We start from the raw sequence: 15,973 nt of genomic DNA on the forward strand, positions 1-15,973 counted from the left end.
TGGAGATTGCTGTCTCAACTTGCCTTTCATGGAGACTCCCAGTATCCCCCTCACAGGACAATTCAGTCAGAGGGCTCACTGGATATGTCCCCAGAAAAGCCAGAGTGAGCACACACTCAAACACACACATGCACATATGTGCACACAGGCACACGTACACAGGCCTCCATATGGTTGATACATGCATGCTCTTTAACAACTCATGGTGGAGGGCATGAGGCTCAGACCAGGGCTCTGGATTCAGAAATTCCAAATGGAGTTCCTTGCTTTGGTCTCCTATCTGCCAAAAGCAATGTTGCCTTTGGTGCACATTGTAGAGACTCTTGTAGAGGTGATATACACCCCTACTTCCTGAAACATACAAGTCTTGTGTGAGGAGAGAGAGAGAGAGAGAGAGACCTGAAAGTTGTCTCCTGGAACCCCAGAGGACCCTTCAGGGCTCCATACATTTGTGTGGAAGTTTGTTCACTTTAACTATTAGCATCATGTCTCTGGTGAGTTGAACAGGCTCTGGCCACTCATTGGCACACTGAGGCATCCGAGTAGGAAATCACAGATTTTCTTAAGAAAACCACATCCTGAATGTTAATTTCCTCTTCCTCTACAGAGGGAAAGACCAATTAGAGGCAGACAGTGATTCTGCCAGGGACGCGCTCCCCCAGCACTTAGCCCCCGCCTCCCACCCCAGGCTCCATCTTGCTGGGCCAGGGATAGGATTTGCTTCATCAAAAATGTGCTGTGAAGTCCCCTTCGCACCATCGATCGGCTCTGAGAAGCCATCGTCGACTATATCCACAGATGCTGTGTGCATCTAGCAGAGACTCGGAATCCAGTGCCAAATAGGAAGGGAAAGAAATTAACGGATGCTTCAAAACCTGGCAGGAAATTTAAATGCCAGTGCTTTTCTGGGGCAGGCCCCATTGGAGCCTCTCTGCTCCAGCTGGACTGTCCTCCTGCCCAGTTCCTGTCTGGCCTTGTCTCTCCTGTACATGCATCCAGCGGTGACTCTCATTGTGTCCTGGGCCTGGGGAGGGGAGGAGTCTTCTCTAGCCAGACTCTTCCTTCTAATCCCTCTTCCAGAGGCAAGGAGGACCCCTGCCTTCCTGGGAACTTGGCAGTGCCAACCACAAAACACAGAATGGGGATGTGCCCAGCCCACCCAGATGCAGAGGCTTTCTAGCAATGCTATGAGCAATGCCCTTTGCCATTCTAGAAATGGGTCTGGGCCCTAGAGGAACAGCCAGCATCACTGACCTCTGAGTCATGGGATGCACCATGTATTTGCTCTGTGGATGCCCAGAACCCCACAGCACTTCCTTTTAACAAATAGCTTTGTGAGCACAGCTTTCTTGCCATTTAGCACATGAAAGTGTTGACATTTGCTAGGAGTTAAGGGGGGGGGGGGATTCTCCATTCTCTGAATTAAAAACATAAAATCTACCAAGTGTCTGAACCACAAGGTAAAACCTAGGCTTGGCTTTTTGTTCCCAGGCTTCTGTCCCTTATTCTGTTACACTGTAGATCTTGGCCGACAGACAGACACAGATATGCTATAGGCCTCTCCTATCTCTTATGGAAACCAAAGTCTTCAGCTGATGAACTAGTAAACCAAATATCCACCCTGAGTTTAGGTCAAGAGGCCAAATCTAGAGGGGAGACAGAAGGTATTGATGAGCAAGTGATTGACCAGCTGAACTGTTGTTGAAGAAGATCAGGGCTAGGGTGGGGAGAAAATTGTTTGTAAACACACAGAAAGGGCAACCCACCTGAGGTCTCCCTGCACAGCTGGGGGAGGGGACACAGCCAACTTACTTTTGGAAGTCCTGCTCCCAAACCCAGCTAAGATTCCTCCTGTGTTGGAAAGAGCTGGAATTATTTTATGGGCTGAACAGAGAGGCTGGAGGCATGTGAGACAGGCTTGGCACATGAGCTTAAGAAAGCTTTATTCTAACCAGAGGACTGGAAAGGTATGTGGCCATTCGTCTTATCCCTATGTCCAGAGGAAGACTCCTAACCCAAGCTCAGAGACAGAGGAGTCAGAACTTCCTTATAGAAACCCAGTGTGCAAGGGAGCCCCCACCCATCCTGGACCTCACTGTGGTGACTGTTGGAGCTGTGGGTTGGGAGAGGGGGCCTCACTGGCAGCCCCTGTGTACAGTATCATGACAGGTGTCCTCATGAGAAGATTCATGAAAGAGGCAGCACCATTCCCAAACTGCCTTCTAGAACTCTTTACACTTCCAATTCGAAGAGGGCCTGGAAGCCAGTGTGGCCTAACCTCTCAATACACACAGGGACACTTGGCCTAGAAAGGAGAATGGACATGCAGAGACCCTCAGCTTTGGCCTAGCTGCCTGCTCTTACCACAGCAGGTGGGTGGTGGTCTCCCCGAAGCATGTCCATCCTTACAAGGTGAAGAGCCTCACAAACAAGGAGACTTTGGCACGATGGTTACAGGGACAGCCCTATTCTCTCATCCAAACATCTTTTCAGTACATATGGATTATGCATAATTGTGGGTTTTATTACATTTCACACATTTCTGTAATCTATTTTGATCATATTCACACACAGTCTGCACTCTCATGTTCCCTTCCCACTCTTGCTGGATCCCTTTCCTCTTCCCACCTTGTCCTCCTCATTTCACTCTTCTTTTTGTGATTCAGTGATTCGGTGATTAGGGCTGCCTACAGGAGTGTGATGTTCAAGGCCAGGATAAAAAAGAATGGTGTCAGCTTCCTGGAGCCACAGCCTGTATCTTCATCCTTAACCTGGGGTGCAGTTGGGTTCCACCTCTGACCCACAGAACCTGCTTTCGTTCTCTTACCCACAAAGCCTATCTTCTTCACAGCTACATACTGGAGAATGCAAAGAGAAGATTCTCTAGATGTTTTATGAATGCAATTATGACAGACAGGGAGGGCTGTCAATTTACATCAGAAATGAGTGCTGCCTGAAAGGTCTTTCTGGTGTGGTAGAGTCAGAGCTGTTTCGTTGGATATTTTGTACACAAGACCACTGTGAGAACTCCTGCACACATGGATAAGACTAAATCCAGGCCATTTACTAGAATGACAACCAAGGTCAAATTGCGTTGGCTGATGTTCTGAGCTACATTGTACCCAGGGCCCACCTCAGTCAACAAGGAGGAAAAAAATGCACTTGCTCTCCCTGTGTGTGCTCAAGTGTTTGAAGTGAACTGATGTGCATGGTATTTGGAACTTAGGTGCATCAGAGAGCACCCACAGAAAGCCAGGAAGCAGAGTATCAGTGGTAGAGATGGTGGGTCATTTTCTTTGTTCTATCTTTTAAAGTCCTCTGTGGATTTGAAATTTCTCATGGTAATAATATGGGAAAAGCTATATAATACAGACTTGGGGGACAAACTTGAACTGTCCAATTGGTTCAAAGTGCTTCAAGTGTCCCTGTTTCACAAATCAAGATCCTGAGCATTCTGTGTTTGCCCAACATTGCCTGCCCTGACTGGCTTTGGCAGCAATGCTCTGGCAACCTGTGAGACTCAGCATAAAGCTGGCATGGCACCTATTATAAAGCGGCTGGGAGCAATTAAACTCCATATCCCTTGGTAAGGCCTCTGATATCACAGGCAAAGATAGGACTCTGCCTCTAACCAGGCCATCTCTAAAGTAGGATTCAGATCTTAGGTGCTTTTGACCTCCTGTTCTTTCCTTGGAGTCATCTTTTCACTGAATAAATGCTCATCAAACATTGTGCTATATTCAATAAAAACAGATAAGAAAAATATGAAAATAAAAAATATAGCTCAGGGACAGTGTGTTTGTCTGGCAAGCGCAAAGCCCTGGAGCTCTGTCTTTGACACTGAAGAAACAGGATGGTGAAAGAGTGGTGTTCATGGTTACAAACTGTGATCGAGGGTCTCAAGAAGACAGAGTAAATGGCAGATAGCTGCATCTCCCCCAGGACATGGAAATGTATAGAGAAAAAGATCCAAGGATCTACCCAGATATTTTTAAAAGAAATCTAGAACCAAGAGAGAGAGAGAGAGTCACTTTGTGAGAGAGTCTAGATACATGGCCATAAATTCTCCACAACCTAACCTCAAAAGAAGCCTAGAAGCTAGCTTGATAGCTCAGTCAGGAAGGTGCTCATTCTGCAAGCCCAACGACTCAAGTTCAATCCCCCAAACCCACGTCTGATCATTAGCACTAACTGCCAGTTTGCCAGGATCTCGAGTTCTCTGTGAAGTGGGCCTCTGAGAACACCTGTGGGGCACTTGTGTACTTTACATAGGCCTCTGGGCAGATCCACACTGGCTGCTTTGATTGCACTGATATAGGGAGTCCCATTTCAATTATGGGCAGAACTACTTATTCTCTGGGCTGGTGAAGTAGCAAGCTGAACCCTCCCATCCATTCATCACTCCCACTATCTGCAACATGCAACATGATCGGCCAGATTCCTGCTCCCTGTATCGCGCCTTCCTTAACACCATGTCTTCCCTGCCACGATGGACTAGACATAGTAGAGCTGTAAACAAACAAACAAACAAAAAAATTGCTTTCTCCGTTCACTTGACTTTCTCAGGGCTTTCAACGTAGCAGGAGAATAGTAACTAAGACAAGTTACAAAAAAGAAAAGAAAATAGATGAATCTGGGCGTGGCAGCATGCCTTGTAATCTCAATCTCAGTGCTGAGACTGTAGGAAGATGCAGGTCCCTGAGGGTCACCGGTTGGCCAGCCTAGGCCCTTGGTGGGGTATAGACCAAGGAGGGATCTGAATCAAAAAACAGGTAGACAGTGCCTAAGTATAAAACCCCAAAGTTGTCTCCTGGCCTCCACAGGTACATGCGCACCTGCGAACCCATGTGAACCTGCACACAAGGGACTGTGCGTGCACACCTACATAAAAGAAAATATACAGTATTCTTTCCATGTGCTATCTCAAAGAAAAAGGAAGCCATTTTGATGAGAGTGTGAGGACATGGCCAGGAGAAGAGAAAGTAAGGAAGTGTTGGTTAAAGGTTTCAACAGTTAATTAGAAGGAGAGTGAGTGCCCGGAGTCTAATGTTCATCTTGAGGACTGGAGTTTCAAGCAGGGAGCTACGTTCTTGAAAACTTAAGAGAGTTTTTCTCTAACACAGGAAAAAAGTAACAAGCGATAAAATCTAATTAATTGATGTTATTCATCCTATAGGGTGTACTTGCGGAAGCCTCTGAGTCACCCCAGCATACACTAGCAACATATACAATTGCATCTGTCAATTATGTCTCAATGACACAGAGAAAAAAATCAAGATACATATATAAAAGTAAAATAAATGTCTTACTCACAAGTACGGTCTGGGACTAATTAAAAATAAAATGCAGTAAGCTGGCAAACATGTAAAATGAACAAACAAACCAAAAACCAAGATATGCTGCCCTGATCTTGGAGAAACACTTGTGTAGAAACCAACAGGATGGTTTGATTGTTTTGTGGTGGTCCAAAGCCTGAATAACAGATTAGTCCCAACCACAGCATGTGTGAAGCAGCTACCAAACATCCAGGATGGTCAGGGACAGCAACAGGTTTTTGGGCAGCGACAAGCAGGTTCGTGGGCCCTCTTCAGGGAAACCCGCTAGGTCGTTCAATGATGCAGGCTGGGTCAGCAAATACACCTCTTTAGCACTTGTTTCTCCACTGTGCCTAGATTGAATGTAGCAAGCTTGGTAGTGAAGTCAGAAGGTCTCAAGTTCTTTCCCACCCTGTGGTCCTACCCAGAAGGATAACTACTCTTTCCTTCTTCAAGTTCCCAGCGTTGGGAGAACAAGGGTACAGAAAACCACAGTTCATGGCATCACAGCCGGCATCAGAAAAGGCTTTCCTGGTGCAAAACCTGTACTAAGTCTGTGCTGGAAACTTCTGTGACATCGTTTGAATATTCAAATTGAATTCCTTAAATTCCAGATTTTGGCTGGCCTGACTGTGTACTCTCTTGATTTTCTGCAGCCCAATCCCAAATACTTTGATCTCATAATTTCTCATGTGCTTCTGTCCCAGGTTAAGCTGGGAAATGTGGAGTATGTGGAGTGGCTAATGGTGGACATCTCTATTCCCCTGGCTTTTTCTTTTTTTTTTAAGGTTTTAAAAAAGGAAGAAACTTTTCCCTTCTCTAAATGCAAATCTTCCCAGTAACACTGTGCCTAATCTCCTACAACTAATTAATCTGCTAGAGCTGATGAAATGTTACCTCTGCATTTTTTTTTGTTCCTTGTATACAATTATTGTAACAGTGGTGAATTAATCAATATTCCCAATCCAACTGTAAAAACAATCAAGAAAAGCAGTGCTTCTCAGGGAAAAAAAAAAAAAACCAAATAATATTTATTAACTCCGTCTCAACCCACAGCAGAAGCAAATGCCGTTCAGGCATTTTCTGCAAGTGTAATAAGCAAACCCAGATACATGATGAAGGTGGCATGTGCCAATAATTTTGCCATTTTACACTGCAGAGTAATTGAAGGATTTAATGAGAAACAAACCAATAAAAATAAATAGACCATGCTAGAGGAGGAGAAAGTGATCTGAAATGGAAGTTGCTCCATTGTGAGTTGAAAAAAAAAATTTTCTTGCTTGGTTTGACCATGGGGTTGGGAGGGGGCACAGTATCAAGACAATAACTCTTACCCACATTTTCAGAGAAAAGACTAAAATGTTTTGTTCCTGCAGATGACTTCCTGGGTAGAGTCACTGTGACTTGATGAATGGTAATGCGGTCCTCCAGAGTCCAGCAATCTTGTGTATCTCTCCTAAGATACCCCACAAGGAATACTGTGCTGGTGGCCACAAAGCTGTGAGTTTTAACTAGTGGTTTCCAGACTGAGGTGAGCTTGGCCCAGAGTGGTGGCCCATGGGAAGCACTACCCTATGGGCATCCTTAGTTGGCTCTTGGCTGAGAGTTTAGGGACCCTGCTTTTCCTTAAAGCATCAAATACGGCAAAGGGTCTGGGTTTCAGGACCTCCACTCCAGAATGAGTCAGTGCTCTTCAAGTGTGGATGGGTAGACACTGAGCTCCATCTGCAGCCACCTGCATACTTGGATCAAGAATAAGCCAAGCATAGTTTCTGTCTATAGAGTTCATGGTCAAGCTACAAACAGAGACTAGATCCTACCAGGGTTTTGAGAGGACATGATGAACAGTTCCTAACCAAGACGCAGCAGAAGAAGAGTGTGTCTGGATCTGGTGCAGAAGGAGACTTCGAGCAAGCAGGCTCAGCTAAGAGGATGCACAGGAGAGAGAAGACCTTCAAGGCATGCAGAGAGATACAGCCACGAAGATGAAGCTCTCCAGGGACAGAGGGGATCATGCGAAGGTCAGCCAAGGCCAGGCTAGGCCAGGCCAGAGAAGAGCTAAGCTAGCACCTCACCAGAAGAAGAAACCAGGGACAGTGAAACCCAGCCCTTCACACAGGTTAAGCATGGTGGGGCCCTGGCCATAGAGCTGGGCTCTTTCTGTTTTGTACACTGTAACAGGGGATCCCCAGTCTATTTGCAAGCCAGAGTTGCTGCTCATCCATCCCTCAGTGGATAGCCGGGCTGGGGCACATGATATCTTTCCAAGGACATGCCTTATTGCTCATCACGCATTTATATTTGAAAAAGAGCACACCTTGACTATTATTCTTTCTTCACATCAGGAGAATTCCACTTACCAAGAGTTCTTAGAAATGCTCTTTTCTGGCTTCTTTTTTCTTAGGCCTTATCCTCCAAAATGCCCCATTGAAAACTGAGAACATTTAATTGCATGAGCACTCAGAAAGCAAGGGAGATAGAAGATGAACATAGACAGCCAAGAGGGGCCTTCCCAGTTCCCAGGCATGTGGGGCCAAGCAGTAGTCAGGCTCTGCCCCCTGATTCATCTGCTGAGCTCACTTGACAAATACGGAAGGAACAAAAGCATTCCATTTCAAACAAGTTCAAGTGAGCTCCTGCTAACATCTGCCACGCAGGAAACAGAGATGTTTCTATTCATACTCTTGGTGAGCTTGGGGACAAGAGCACCCCTGCCCAAGAACAATTTAAGCTTGCCTAAGAGCTCACAGCTGGAAGACATTCTCTGCTATGCATCCCTCTATGTCACCACCGTCCTAATATGAGGGTTCAAAGTGGGGATCTGTTTGTATAGAACCTACTGAACTCACCAAGACTGTTCCAGAAGTATTGGCTCCTTTCACTACCTCTGCCTCTATCATATTAAGAGACAATTTTCTGTTTTAGGAACTCAAGTGGGTAAAATGAAGACATGGGGAGAAGAAAGGAGGAAGCCAGAGAGGAAGGATGGAGGGAGGGAGGGAAGAATAGTATGTGTGAGAATGGAATAGAGGGACTCAGTTCAAACTTCAAAAACCCTCTAGAATGAGTTTCTGTGGGGGCCATAAGTGATGGCCAGGCCCTAAGACAATCTACCAGACCTACTAACGTCAAGCGTCTCCTGAACTGTGGAGAGTAGTTTCAATGTCCATTAGTAGGCCCTAAACTCAGTCCAGAGATGCCCAGGTCTCAGGACCCACACTGTTGCAAACCCAGGATGACGACAAAGTCACCTGTCAGAGAAACACCACGTGATGCTCTTTTAATCTGAGAGCAGCAGTCCACTTTAAGGAGCAGCGCCAGGGTTTTCTCTTAGCAGTGCAGGACAGAATGTATTTCTGAGATGCAAGCCCAGGAGTCTGACTTCTTTGAGACCACACAGCTCAACTATAATAATGTGTCTCTACCCTACTCTCACCTGCCCCATTTCCCACACCCTCCTGAATCATATGATAAGACAAAATTTCTCCCCCCACAGGCAGATCTTCCAAGATATTTTTCCCAGGGAACACACCAGTGCCTGAGGACCAAAGTGCTGGTCTCACTTCCCACAGCTCCCCTTTGTGGACCTCAGTTTCCCCATCTGTAAAGTGTCAGGTTAGTGAGGACAGAACATGATAGCTGAAAGTTCTGTGGATGTTCAGTGCTCCACAACCTGAGAATGACCCTGAGGTCAGATCTCTGTTGATTATGGGTCCACAGTATGGAGAACACTAAGACAATGTGTATCAGGTGCTGCTTACATCCTGAGGAGCAAGAATCAGAGACCTTCAGGAGCCAAGACAAAAGACAGCTCTCAAGAACACACCATGAAAATGCACTTCCTCCAACTAGGCTCTACCTCTCATGTCTCCAAAACCTCCCAAGGTAGAATCAACACATAGAAACTCAGCCTTCAGCACATGAACCTTCTGGAGGGAACGCTTTATATTCAAACTATAACCTGAGGAAAACTGGGTCATTCTGGGGTGTATATTAAGGCATGGCACCTTCCAGAGGAGCTTTCTGAGAGAGATGCCCACCACACATCCACAGATTTACCATGGGAACAGAGAAGATGCAAAGCCATGGACCACAGATCAAATAGCTCTCTTCAGCCATGCTCAGTTCCTAGGGACAGCTCCTGGGCAAGTATGACCATCTGACTTGAGTCTCAGTGGCACACTTACGATGCTAGGCTGCTCAGGGACTTCAACTCCAATGGTGAATGACAGAAAAGCCACTAGGGAGTAGCCTTTGGGAGTCAAACCTGCAGAGACTGGACAGGATGGAGTTGCTGTATGACGGCAGACCCAGAGCTCCCATGGGACTACTCACTGGCCTGGAGCCTGAAAAACCCCAAGAAAGGGATCCACCATGGCTGTTTTGAATTCAGAGCCTCTATCCCAGAAATTAGGCCTGGGCTGCAGAACATCCCTCCCTGAGGACCACGGGTGGGTCAAACTCTGAGCCACTCACTTCGTAAAGTCTGAACCATTGTACCTCCACTGTGTCACTTTGCCCAGTGAAAGGCTGCTGCCAGCATATCAGCTTGGAGACACCCATGAAGATGCTACAAGACACCGATGCATTGGCTTCAGGGCCTAGGTGATGATGGCTGATAGGCCATGTCAGGCTTCCTCCCCAGCTGTCCTCACCCCCGGCACCCACAGGTTGAGTCTCTGAGCTGCTGTCTTCCTCATTGCTCTTGGACTGCAGGGCCAGACATCATCAGTGGATGCCAGTGTGCAAAACAGAACAAAGAAGCAAAGCTGATTTCTCCAAGCTTGTTAGCATGGAAGCTTAGCCTGAGCAGGGCTGACCCTACAAGTTAGCGCCCGGCACTGACCTCCGTCCTCATGTGCTGCCAAATGAGCCCACTGAGAGGAGAGCCTTAACAAACTTGAACAGACACATGTCGAAATTCGAGCAAAAAAATTAATAATAAGTCATTACTCCACACCAGTGTGAACTTTAAAAACTATTGGCATTGTGATATAAGTTCCCGCAGGGGTGACTTTTATGGGTAAGAACATTTTTTATTATTATATTTTTTAAAAAGTCTGCCTTTCTTCATTGGCCAGGATTGAAATTTCCATTTAGTGATGTGTTTACCACTCTTCTTAGCATCCTGAGTGCAAATCAGCAGAGGGCTCAGCACACTTGCCAGCAAGTCACACAGAAGGAGCCCGTCCATCCCCTGTCCAGTGTGATTGCCTTTTAATGAAATGGGCTATAGCTCTCACACGTGCCTGGCTTGAATAATAGAACTGAAGTGAAAGTACTTGCCAAACACAATCATAGTTTACATATTAGTTATTGTAGAACACAAAAAACTGAGGAACCACGCTGGGTTAAATGCAATTAACACTGATGGCCTGGTGTGGGCCTCCTGGGAGGGGCCAGTCCGCTCCTACTGCTTGAATCTTGATAGAAGGAAGAGACACTGTGCTGTTGCCTCTACTGCAGGAGCTGAAGCTTTCTGAGGATTTGAGCAACACCAGGCTTCGGGACAAGGTAACAAGTGATGAAGCCTTGTTTTCTAAATGCTCTCCAGGAGTATGGTTCAGGCATTGAATATTACATGTTAAGAGACAAGCATGTTGACACCAGATTTAGAGGCGCATGCCTATAATACTAACTACTCAGGATATAAACTTTAAGACTTGACTGGTCTAAACACTGAGTTCAAGGCCAACCTGCTCAACTTGTTGGAATGCCATCTCAAAAAACTTGAAAGAGTAAAAGAAGAGGCCGGAGATATCTCAAGTGCCAGCATTATGTTATAGTATGTATAAGGCCCTGGGTTAAATCTCTAGCAATGCACATGGACGTGAACACACATGTAAACACGCACACACATACACACCCCACACTATAAAGTAACCACACAAACACCACAGACACACACACACACACATACCACTACAAAGTAACCATATATGGACCAAAGAAGTCTGCCTGGTTTGGGACCCATGGATAAGTGAGGGATTGGAGAAGAGGCTAGGGGCCAGGCTATGAAGATATTGTTCTCCAAAGATGAAGAGACAAAGCTTACTGTGAACGGAGAGTTAATACAGAGCTAGCAGCACTGGCAAGCATAATTGCATATATTTTTCCTTCAATTCCCACTTGTGCTCATCTATGAGCTGCCCCTTGGCATTTTGAGGGACAGTAGTGGTTAGATGACAGTAAAAACCCCATTGCTATAGGAAGGGCAGGGACAAAAGAAGACAAGGCCCAAAAGAACAGAGGTTGCCTGGATAAAAGGAAAGTTATAGTAGTCACTGGAGAAGATTTGGGCCTGGAGAGACCTCATGAGAGTTCTCTGTCAGAAGGCTAGCTGTGTGAATGCTTTGAGCTGGCTTTGAACCACATGATTCCACAACCCAAAACTTGCATTTGTTTGACAGGATTACTCAGGGGTCAAGAGGTCATTTAAGAGGCTTAGCAGGATCCAGGGATGGTATAGCATCAGGACAGGACAAACAGGTAGTGATAATAGCCAGGAGTACTGGGCTTCTGACAGAGGAGCCTAAGATGGTCACTTGGATGACAGAGGAAGTCAGAAGTAACAACTGGGGGACCAGGTTGGACAGAGAGAAAGGCACAGATGGTCAAAGCATCCACCTTGTCCAAAGTACCCTTACTTAACAGGTAAGAAACTGCACATCTGTAATGGCAGTACTCAGAAGGCTGAGGCAGGAGGATCACAAGCTGAAGGCAAGCTTGGTCTACTTAACAAGATGTGTAAAAACAAATCAAGCACTGGGAAGGAGGAAGAGGGAGGAGGGAGGAGGGGAGAGGAAGAATAAAAAAGGAAAAGGAGGAGCAACAGCAACTACATATATATTAACTGCCCAGTTATAATGTTAAAAGGAAAAAACTTCTCATTTTTATTCCCTTCATCTTTGACCTTTATGTGACTTTGAGGAACAGAAAATAGATAGCATTGCATACAACTAAGGAGTTTGTGTATTTTAAAAGTCTGAGCCCTCCTTCTCTGTCAGCACATCTCCCTTCTTTGAACTGTCAGGTTTTCTTGATTTTGTGGGACAGAAGCTCGTTACTCCAAAAGGAAGACTTAGTAGCTCATTTTCCCTGTATGAAAGGATTGAAGCTGACCCTGGAGGGTTAAGTTACCCTCTCCTGTCCTAAAAGCCCTCACCTTCCCCCAGGAAGATCCTTTCTCTGTAAACCAGTAGCTTCTTCTTCCTGAATGGTTTAGGTAAAGGGGTGAGACCACTGGGACTCCTCTGCTATTTCACTTTGTGACAATACAGAAGAAAGGCCCTGTACACAAAGACTATCAGACCACCCCCGGGGAGTTTCTCAGTCCAGGCCACATGTCCATTCATGCAATCAATAAGCCAAGTCAGTCATTCATTGAAGCCAATATTGATTGAAGATCTTCAACATGCCAGATAGAGTGCAAGCATTAGGGACACGGGAGTGAACACGACAGAATGACTCTGAAGAAGTTTAAAGAATAATGGGAAAAGGCCCACAAGTGAAAACCAAGCAAACAGAAACTAACAAACAGGCCAAGCCTGACGTCCAATGATCCACTAAAGTCATCCCGGGGGCCTCAGAAAGAGACAGAATTTCCATTTTCAAAGCAGCAGACTAACATGCTTACAGCAGGTCAGGGACGGAGGGAATAAAAATGGGGAGCTTTTCCCTTATGAACTGGATTTAAAGATATAACTGGGCAGACAAATTGAAAATGCAGAATTATGTAAAGTTCTGGTTTGATAGCTTCCCAGTACCAAATGGGGATCATCCAAGAGGCATGGAACTGAGAAGCCTAATTCTAACCTGTTTCTGTTCCACGCATTCTTCTACTTCAAAGATGCCCAAAAAGAATCAAAGAGAACTTTCCAACCAAAGCTTGGTCGGCAGCTCTGCTTGCACCCAGGCTCCTCCTGGTCACTCGTGGATCTTCCAAGCAGACAAACCTAGAGGCTAAGGACTCGCTTCTACTCTCTCTGGCACCTGAGAGCTTGACATAGGGCTTGGCACACTGAGTGCAATCCATATGAGTTCACTCAAGTGGTGACTCTAAATTATTAGAATCTCTAGAAATAGCCATATCAAACCATAAAGTATTAAAGTCCAATATTAAAAGATCTTAACAGTGGTCTTATAGGCATCTGCTCCTCGAATGATCTTTCTTTTTTTTTGCAAAAGCAGCGATACTGCATCAGAGGCATTCCTAACACTTAATTTGTTTCAAGGGTCATCACATTGGCCTTTAGTGGCTGTTAGTGGCCACAAACTGGGAAAGGCATAGTCATTCTGACAGTACTTCTAGTCTCCAGTGTCTTCTCTGTTCTTCCTAGAAAAGACTTCCTGGCCCTAGCCTGCTGCTCTTCCCCATGCAGGGCCTTATCATGTTCCCCATCTCACCTGTAGTTAGCCCAGGATTTTCGGGACCAACAAGAACAGTGAACCCATGGTCATGATCATTGCCCCAGATTTTAGAACCAGGGAGCTGAGGTGACATCAATGTAGGACATTATGTGTGAGCTACCTAGAATCTATTCTTTCAAAGCTAACTTATACCCTAGAGAGCTCTTCTCCTTCTGTCACATTTCAAATAGATGCTGGCCTATTCTGAGCCAGTGACGAGAAACAAGTGCAGCAAGGGAGCAAGACAGGGCCCCTATGAGCAAAGATGTTGATAATGGACCTAAGGAGAGGACGCCACATAGACATTGGCCGAGAAACTTCAAGTGTCACAGTGGGGAACCTAGCTCCCTGATGATGGATGTGGTCGGCAGCTACACCAGATGTATAGACAATCAAACAGATCTATAGCTCAACAAGAGGAACTTAGGGAAGATACTGGCTGGCCATTACATGGGAGTACATTAATGCCAGACAACTGACTCTGTATTCCAAAGGCTTCCATTTGGAAGCATGGTTTTAATATGGTGCCCTCCCTGACCCATTTGTGGAAAGTCTCACCTGCATCTTGGTCAAGGATTAAGTCATGCTCATTTTTTATTAGTAACTCTATTCTTTTTTTTTTTTTCTTGAAAAAGTTATTCTAAAAATAAAGAGACGCATGCTGCCATTGAAGGTCTAACAGGCAGTAGCAACTTTTTCGGGGAGTTGTGGGTGCTTTTCTCCTCCCTCAGTCAGCCCATCCTTTCGGGGACATTCAGGAGACAATGCTATTGAAGTGAAGGTCAGTTTTGACAGAGCTGACAAAAAAATGCAATTGGCCTTCTCGATCGAGGATATTTTTCTTTTGACTGAAAGGGAAGATTCAGATTCATCATTCCCAATGCCACCCGCCTCAGTGTTCCTATCATCCTCACTGTCATCTCAATGTCCTCATCACTCATGAGGCCACTTCAGTGTCCTCGTCACCTGTGAAGTCACTGCAGTAACCTCATCACACACAATGTCACCACAGTAGCCACGTCACCACGACATTACCACCAGTGGCTCATATTTGCATATAGCTCAAGTTCAACGTGGCTTGACTGGGTTGGTAACTGTATGATTCACTCAGGAAGGAGAAGTTCCAGAGCCAACCCCAAGCATGAGGCTTCTAGCAAATAACTCAGTAGGAGCACAGGAGGCAGGAGTGAGACCCCATACCTGGGCTGGAGGAGGCTACTCAGAGTTGGAGAAAGCCACTATTATATATGTCCAGTGTGTGTGTGTGTGTGTGTGTGTGTGTTGTCCTTATATCCCAGAATATGCCAGTGGAGCAGAATACAGGTCTATGACCCTAGTACACAGACAAACCCATCTGATGCACAAGCCTCCTTACAGCCTGGATTCCAAAGAAAGCTGCTCCCTGAGCCCTAGAGAACTCCAGGAGAATCCTAATCTCAGAATCAGGGTATTTTGGAGCCAAGAAGATACAATCCTTCCCCTGCCCCTGAGATTCCACTGCACACCACACCCAGCTAGGTCTCCCAGGCTCCTGCGCTTGCTCAAAGCCAGCACTCGTATGTCTCACTGGGGGAAATTAGTTTGCTATAACACTACAGCTTGACTTGCCAGACAGATTGTTCCAAAATAAACACACAGTTCATGGTGGGATAGTTTGAGTTTGTTTTTCTCGTAATTACAAACCTACAACACACACAGCAAGTGTTGCTTAAATAACAAAATGATTAAAACCTAAGATTAGCAGCTTCTCACCAAAATGGGACTGGTACATCTCCGCCCATTCTCACCCGCTTTGAGAACAAGTTAAATGTTTCACAAGGGCTACGTACTGAAAAAGCATGGAGAAACCGAGAGATTTAAAGGTGTTTTTAAAGGTGGGGGTCGGGCAGGGAGGTGACTCAGGGCAGAGAGGCGCTTGAACACAAGATTAACACCCCCATTTGATCTCTGGATCTCACAAGGTTGCGGGAGAGTTGTTCTTTGACCTCTACACTCCCATCTGACAGCAACAACAAAACCAATAAATTTAAAGACAAAAAGTGAATTAAGGAATGCTAACCAGAGACACGGGCACTGAAAGCTTAGAGGCACATGAAGAAGGAATTGGCTTCAGAGGCGACAGAGACCAACAGACCCAGAGGAAACATGGGGACAGAAGGTATGAACATCCCTTGGTCTCAAAGCAGAAAGACCTCATTTCAGACAAACAGCTACCTTTAAAAGAAGATCCGGGAGTCAAGAATTAAACA

Source organism: Psammomys obesus, unplaced genomic scaffold, assembly GCF_907164565.1.
Source record: "Psammomys obesus unplaced genomic scaffold, mPsaObe1.curated_primary_1811, whole genome shotgun sequence".
In the NCBI taxonomy this organism is placed as follows: domain Eukaryota; kingdom Metazoa; phylum Chordata; class Mammalia; order Rodentia; family Muridae; genus Psammomys; species Psammomys obesus.